Consider the following 7,807-nt stretch of genomic DNA (forward strand, 5'->3'; position numbering starts at 1 on the left):
CAATAAAGCAAAGGAGCAGTCACAGGACATGACGTAACATTGCCACACCTTAGATTGGCAAATAAAAGTGTATTAAAAAAGGAGCAAAACCACTTTTCCATCACCAGCAAACACAGTGAAAGGCTCCCCTTACTCCCCCATCTTGTGGCGTGGCCCCCACACTAAGGGCCGATGTGACAAACACTTAATTAGCTTCAAGAAATGAGGTACAGTTGGCCGGCAGAGGAAGAAGAAGAAAAGTTCCAGTTGGAGAACCCCTTTTGCCTTTCAACCCGGAAGGTGGACAATGTGGTGAATGGTATCGATTTCAACACTTACTAATTGTTGCCTCAAGATTGCATGTGTGTGTTCCAGCTCTCACACTTAAAAGACAACAACCAATGCATTCGATAGGGAATGAATTCACGCTAGATCACATACATAAAAGAGTAAAGTGGACTGTATAATAGATATAAAGGTACATGGTAAATAATAAATGGATTCAATCAATCGCACAAAAACTTAATTATTTATTAATGTAACCATACGAAATTTAAAGAAAAAGGAAAACAAACTTGATTGAGAATTAAATAATATCTATACTTTGTTTCTTAATAACAAAACGAAACAGAATATTTAGTTTAAATAAGCATTGATAGCAAATGGTAATAAACAAAATATATTGGCTACAGTACGGATACCAAAATTAAACAAGCAAACAAAGTTTATAAGGCACTGTCAAACACTCCGTGTCCAAGTTCAAGGTCGTAGGATATGGATCAGGATTCACACGTGAACAGATCCCGATTCACAAGGTCAACGAAAATTACACAGAAGACGGCTTATTTAGCAACGAAAAGATCCCAAAGCAGTCCACGTTTGTTGAGAATAATGTATACTTCACCAGGTATGCTGGGCTTCAATAACTTCAATAAGATCTCAACAAGTGGGTGGTAGGACAACTTAACTTTCTGACACAGATCATAACAGATCCGTCTTCTATGGGTCCTCGTGGGCGAGAGGGCGCCCTGTTGTTTGCAACGTATCTGTGAAAATATTCGGAGATAGAAACGTTCGTATGGGTACATTTAACATTAAATCAATGATCCTATCTAAGATTTTTCACTACCATGCTCACTTGGGACGGTCATAGTTGGCTTACATAAAATAAACATGCACACAGATTATACAAAACTTATGAATTTTAATTAGATGAGCAAATTAAGTGTGTTTATGAAAGTGATGCAACAGAAACGGACAGGTATTGAGCATGCGCTCTAAACACAACTATTTTGCAAATAATTCTTATGAATTCTTTTAAGATTAAAGTCTTAACATATGTAATAGAATGTGGATTAGTCTTAAGGAAATAGAATATATAAAATATCACGAAGAACAGCAAAAAGATAAAACAAATGATCTTACACAAAGGATTTAATACTCAGACAAAAAGATGCGTTTCTTGTGATAACAAAGGGAAATGATATAGGGTTTTCATCAAAATGACAAATTAACTTAAATAGCCAAGTTGGAAGACAAACTAAGCTTCCTCACAGGAAGTGTTCATAACAGACAAATAACTTAACTCATGCCCGAGATGAGGTAAGAGAAATACTTCAACCGTGTCCATGGGAGGACACCTATCTTAGACTGGGTTCCTTTGGATTTCGCAATCTAGGCTACTGCAAATTGTGAAGCTCCAGTTTACGGTTGCAGCCCTCCATTCTTTAACCAACATAATTTCTACTTCTGTGTATCATTTTAATTCTGTAAATGTGATTGTAAAGTCAATGTTCACCAAAGTTCACTCAGTAAAGGAACGAAATAGAATGGCACTTTAACTGCACCCCACTCTTGAGGGTCATAGATATAAAAGTAATTAAAGGCACTGATGAATTAATGACATAAATAACTCGCCATAGAAACATTCTGCCTGAAGTAGTTTCACATATGCATACATGCATACACACACACACACACACACACACACACACATATATATATATATATATATATATATATATATATATATATATATATATAAATATACTGTGTACATATATATATATATATATATATATATATATATATATATATATATATATATATATATACTGTATACATATATATATATATATATATATATATATATATATACATATATATATATATATATATATATATATATATATATATATATATATATATATACATATATATATATATGTATATATATATATATATATATATATATATATATATATATATATATATATATATATATATATAAATATATATATACTGTATACATATATATAGCTATGGCTGATGCTCAACACGCAATTTGATACTGTTAGAAAACCTTGTTGCAAATAAAAGAAATTCTTCACGAGAGAAAACTTAAAGTATCGTCATCATGAACATCATCATTATTATTATTATTATTATTATTATTATTATTATTATTATTATTATTATTATTATTATCATTATTACAAACTAAGCTACAACCCTTGTTGAAAACGTTGGATGTTATATGCCCAAGGGCTCCAACAAGGGAAAATAGCCCAGTGAGGAAAGGAAAGGAAACAAGGAAATAGATAAACTACAAGAGAAACAATGAACAACTAAAATAAAATATCTCAAGAACAGCAACAATATTAAATAGGATTTTTCATATATATATATATATATATATATATATATATATATATATATATATATATATATATATACATACATATATGTATATATATATATATATATATATATATATATATATATATATATATATATATAAATATACATATATGCATATATATATATTTATATAATTATAAAAACTTCAAAAAAGAAGCCGAAGAGAAACATGATAGAACAGCATGCCCGACCATACACCCGGGTGGGGAAGAAGATAGACTTTGGGGAACGGTAAGTGAACATTTTACATTGTAGCATTAAGCAAAAAAGCATTAATTTACGTGTGTTTATACTGTGTATCTTAGACGCATGACATAAGCTTAGTTGACTACAAGTTTTTAATAAAACTACATAGCATAATTTTTTTTTGCGACATCGCCCCTGTTAAATATATCCCACATTTCGGGTTCCCACATATTTTGGCATATTTTGACCAATGAATGCTTTTAAAGTTATACGTTTTATCCATCAGCTGCTAAAACGTTTTTGTTGTAATTTAGTGATGCGAGGGATTAACATCTCAACATTGTTTCCTGCTCTGTTGATTTAGTCTTTAATTTGACGGCATGAATTCTACCTAGCAGGAGCCAGTGCCAGAGTTTCACATGGCATTACCTTGTTCTACAACTTATATGGACCTTTATGGGGATCATTTCCAAAACTTCCCTATTATAAATAAATGCCGCATGCTGGAATTCCTCTCGTTTTGTGAGAAATGTTATGATAATAAAATAGAGATGTTATATGATCAGAGTTGAGTTGAATGTTCTATCAGTTTGTATATTACTTCAACTACGTAAGAACTTATACATTTTTATAGCAATGTCAATTATTTTTAGAGTTTTAGTTATGAATCTATGGTAAGTATTTATATAAATCAAGACATAGGGTAATCAAGCTATTTTTTTTTATCTTAGGAAATAAAAGACAGGAGAAAAATCTGATATCTGATTGTGTTTTCTTTGTTATGTATCTTCTCTTTGTGCGATTCTCCAAGGATCATGAAGATATAACAATCGTGACAGCTGTGATATGGCCTGAAATAAAGAAGGTGACCTGTTACAAAGTAGACATGAGCAGTCAGCTGCTTCTCCCTTTACGGGTGCGCCACCTAGTGGTGACTCAAATCTACCAGTACCTCATTGCAATCAATTTCCAAGGATATAATACTTACTTCATGGGTTGTTTTCCTGGTCCTGCCACATATGGAAAAGCCCCATGGTCTACAGGAACTACAAGATTTGTTTTTCGTATTTATTCTTAGGTAGTGCTGCATCAAACCACTGACAGGACCCGAGTCTTCAAACTTCTTTGGGCCACTCGTTCAATTTATCACAATGATTTTACAACAGAAGTAATTAATCCATAGTTTTCACATTTAACACTAGAAGAAAAAGGTTGCATAAGGCCCTAGCCTGCTTCAGCGGAGTCAGCCTTACAGGGCACTGCAGCCCTGTTCTTCAAGTATTTAGAGGACCAAACGGTGCATTTCGCATTAATTGAGAAGTCCACATAATCAACCCACTTAGAAAACAGGAAAGTCTCTTCTTGTAAGAGTTAATATCTTCAGTCTTTCAGATGTCTATTGGGAGCGTGTTACTGTATATTACAGTATAGGGGCCCTTGGGGCCATATGAGAGAGAGAGAGAGAGAGAGAGAGAGAGAGAGAGAGAGAGAGAGAGAGAGAGAGAGAGAGAGACTGAATTAGGTAACGCTCCAATAGAGATGATTTTTATCTTGTTTACAGGTATTTATTATAAGATAAGATATGAAATATAATATATAGAAGGTGTTTATCAGAGCATCCTGAAACGATTACACACCATTCCTTGGTCAGAGTGTCAGGATGCCAGAAAATCAAATCAATCAGTTAATTGGTCAGATTGTAGCCTTTAGAGCTTGGAGCTGGACGACGAAGCAGAAATTACAACATGTAGGTGACTGATGGTAAAATCAGAGCACGGCATTTGGTCTGGAAACGCATGACACTGGAACAAAAACTTACAATACTTCAAAGAAATAATAATGAAAATACTACTACTACTACTACTACTACTACTACTACTACTGCTACTACTACTACTACTACTATTAATAATAATAATAATAATAATAATAATAATAATAATACCAGGGAATGCAAAAAGTATGATTCCTCTAGAGAAAGCAAGAGAGAGGACAAAAAACCTGAGGCGTAGATAAAGATTTGGGCGCATTAATTGTTGGACCATGCCTTTGTTACGGACCAGTCATGTTAGAAGTTTGAAAGTAAAAGAGAATGGTTTATATGACATTAATGGGTCAAGGTATGGGCTTTTGGTATCACAATATGGGCTACATGTTCCCAGTGGTACAAGTTTACTCTTCTGGGGATACATTGGATCTGAGAAACTAGGTAGTACTGCGCCATATATATTGCAATCTGCATTGAGACTGAATAATAATATTATATCAATAAAAATTTCATTATTTCTCTTTTTCATCATCTATAAAAAATGTCCAAAGGGTAAAGCAGGACAAAAAGGTCGGGAACATACTATATACAGAGAGTAAGTTGTCTAGAATGATAAAGAGTCTTTGTGATGGATATGAAGTAAGAAGTACAGTTGGTCAAAGGAAAAGTGACTGCTTGGGTGTAATAATGGGAGTGTGATGACAGTTTGTTGAGTACAAGGCTGTTTGGTATTTTCATGTATGGGGTAATGCAAGGCACCAATGAAAGGAAAGTAGATGTTCTTGCAAAGTTGTAGGATAAGAAGGCAGGTCGAGAATGGAGTGTGGAGTGATGATAAAGTACTGGTTGGGGATAGCCACGAGAAACTACAGAAACTAATATAAGATAGAAAGTGTTTGCTAAAGAAAATTGAGAGTAAACGTGAGGAAAAGTGAGGTTTTGAGAGTAAATGGGAACTATGAAAAATGATGTACAAAGAAGACCAAGAGGAAACTTGGAATGTTTATCGATGCCACCAATTGGAATGTTTAATAAGATTGTTGTGTTGAGTGAAGTGTGGATGTCGAGAGTGAATGAAGGGTAATAGGTGGAAACTTTGAAAATGAGCAGTAACATACGCAATTTATGTGGTAATACAGTAAATCTAACAAGGATAAAATATGTTGAGGATAAAAAAAAAAAAAAAACTACCATATGTTATTGGCTTTTATTTTATTTCTTTTACATAATGCCAAACCTTACGAGTTTCCCTGTTATACATTCGTAGATAAATGGAATAAAACAAATTTATATCTTTGCAACATATGCAGATATGATAATGTGCAATTTGCATTTCTAGCAATCTTTGCATACTTTTACAAAATAAGAATATAAGAGAGATTTAGCTGAACAAAAGTAAGATTCAGATATTAAGAGGAAAGTAACCTTGCAAAACATTGCAGAGTATTTTATGGTAAATCCAAACCTTGCCATTTTTAGTTTCCTGGAAAGATCACTGCTCATAGAATTACTGGTAGCAAAAAAACTATTTGTGAGGGATCGACGGTTAAGAATAACTGTAGAAAGCAGTAATGGACCAGTCTGAGAAACGACTGTCATGATAAAATTGATCGAGCAAAGATTATCAACAAACGTTCCAAAGCAAAAGTTTAGCAAACATAGAAGTGTTACTGATATGTTTTTAGATACTCCAAATGTGTTAAATAAATCACTAGGCCAGAATTGATCAAGGTGAAAGATAACCCCACTATACTTCAGATGTTCCAAAGTAAAAGTGGCTGTATCAAAACTGAACAAGGTAATAAGTCCCTACGATAGAACTAAGAAAGTAGTGGTATGTAACTGTCTCACTGTGCTGCGTCCAAACAGGCGGTGATTCGGGGGTAGATGCAGGCAGGAGTGGACTGAAGTTGGAATTTGAAGTACACCGATTCCAATAACAGTTCACACTAAGAGCTGACGGCTCTAGTTAGAATGCACTCATTGGAATCAGTATACAGTTTTTACAACATATGCTTCAGTGTGCTTGCCTGCATCTGCACCCGAATTGCCGCCTGCGGACGCAGGTTTAATCTGGATATCTCATAAGAAATTTGTTTATCAACTGGATCAATATTAGTTCCAGCTCTCCAAAAGTCCAAATTATTTGGGTTTTCTAAATAGCACAAAGTCTATATATTATAAGAGCCTGGGTACATTTTCCGACCCTTTTGAATGTTACCTCAGAGGATGCATTCAGACATTTTCTGGGAAATTAGATGCTAGCAGTTGCTGTTTAATCCAGATCTAAAAGCCATAATCTTACAAAAGACCAATCAATACGTAGATACTGAGAAATACGATTCAATGATGAGTGCAATATGTTCATAGTTCACAAAGGTTAAAAAAAGATTCATAGTTATAGTGGCATTATAAATTATCACTGATGATCATAATCTTCATAACTCAGGACTGGAATTCATAATAACTTATTATCATATTGATTTCTTTCTGTTATTCGTGATTGAAACAATTTCTAGGATATCCTTTTGGTAAGTTAGGTCACCTGTATCCAAGAGTAAAGCAAGTAGATGATTGTGTGAATAATGAATTTGGTTTTCATATCTCAAGCTGCAGTTTAAATTGTAATTTATTTCGGTAAAACAAAATGAAATAGTAAACTGTAACTTTTTAACACCAACAAAGTTAAAAAGGTCGTATTTCATGCTGAAATTATATATTTTGAATTAATAAATATATAGTTAACAAAGGAAGGAAATATTTTGCTTTATTTTATCATATTTTATGAAATATATAAAGAAGTTTTAGCAGAGGAGTGGTCTTAGCTTGACAGCTGATCATAAAGTCTTGCCTCTAAACTGGACTTGACAAGCTACTGAGCATGCGCAGCGGTTCATATCCTGACAAAGGCACTGGGATTGTGCAACTGGTTCATAACCTAACAAAGATAGTGTGATTGGGCAGCTGATTCCTATCCTGTCAAAGGTACTGTGCTTGTGCAGCTGGTTCATATTTAGGAAAGTGCAACAGGTAATGCTGCCTAAACGATTAATGGTGGAAAATTAACAAAGTTGGATGAAAAAATCACTATAATGTGGCAAGAATGGTGATGGTATTTAAGTGCTTTTGCCATTAGATTTGTAGTCAGCCAAAAAGAAAAACTTCAACATGTTA

General features: G+C 33.6%; 1 protein-coding gene across 1 annotated transcript in view; it reads right to left on the reverse strand.

Moving 5' to 3' along the window:
* Nucleotides 1-643: 643 nt before the first annotated feature.
* LOC137635384 (uncharacterized) overlaps nt 644-7,807 on the reverse strand; it is a 54,215-nt gene continuing 47,051 nt past the window's right edge. The window contains exon 10 of the transcript XR_011042660.1: nt 644-1,025. The gene's annotated coding sequence lies outside the window, so the exon portion shown is untranslated. The remainder of the gene's footprint in view (nt 1,026-7,807) is intronic.

The sequence above is a fragment of the Palaemon carinicauda genome, unplaced genomic scaffold (assembly GCF_036898095.1).
Source record: "Palaemon carinicauda isolate YSFRI2023 unplaced genomic scaffold, ASM3689809v2 scaffold12, whole genome shotgun sequence".
NCBI lineage: Eukaryota > Metazoa > Arthropoda > Malacostraca > Decapoda > Palaemonidae > Palaemon > Palaemon carinicauda.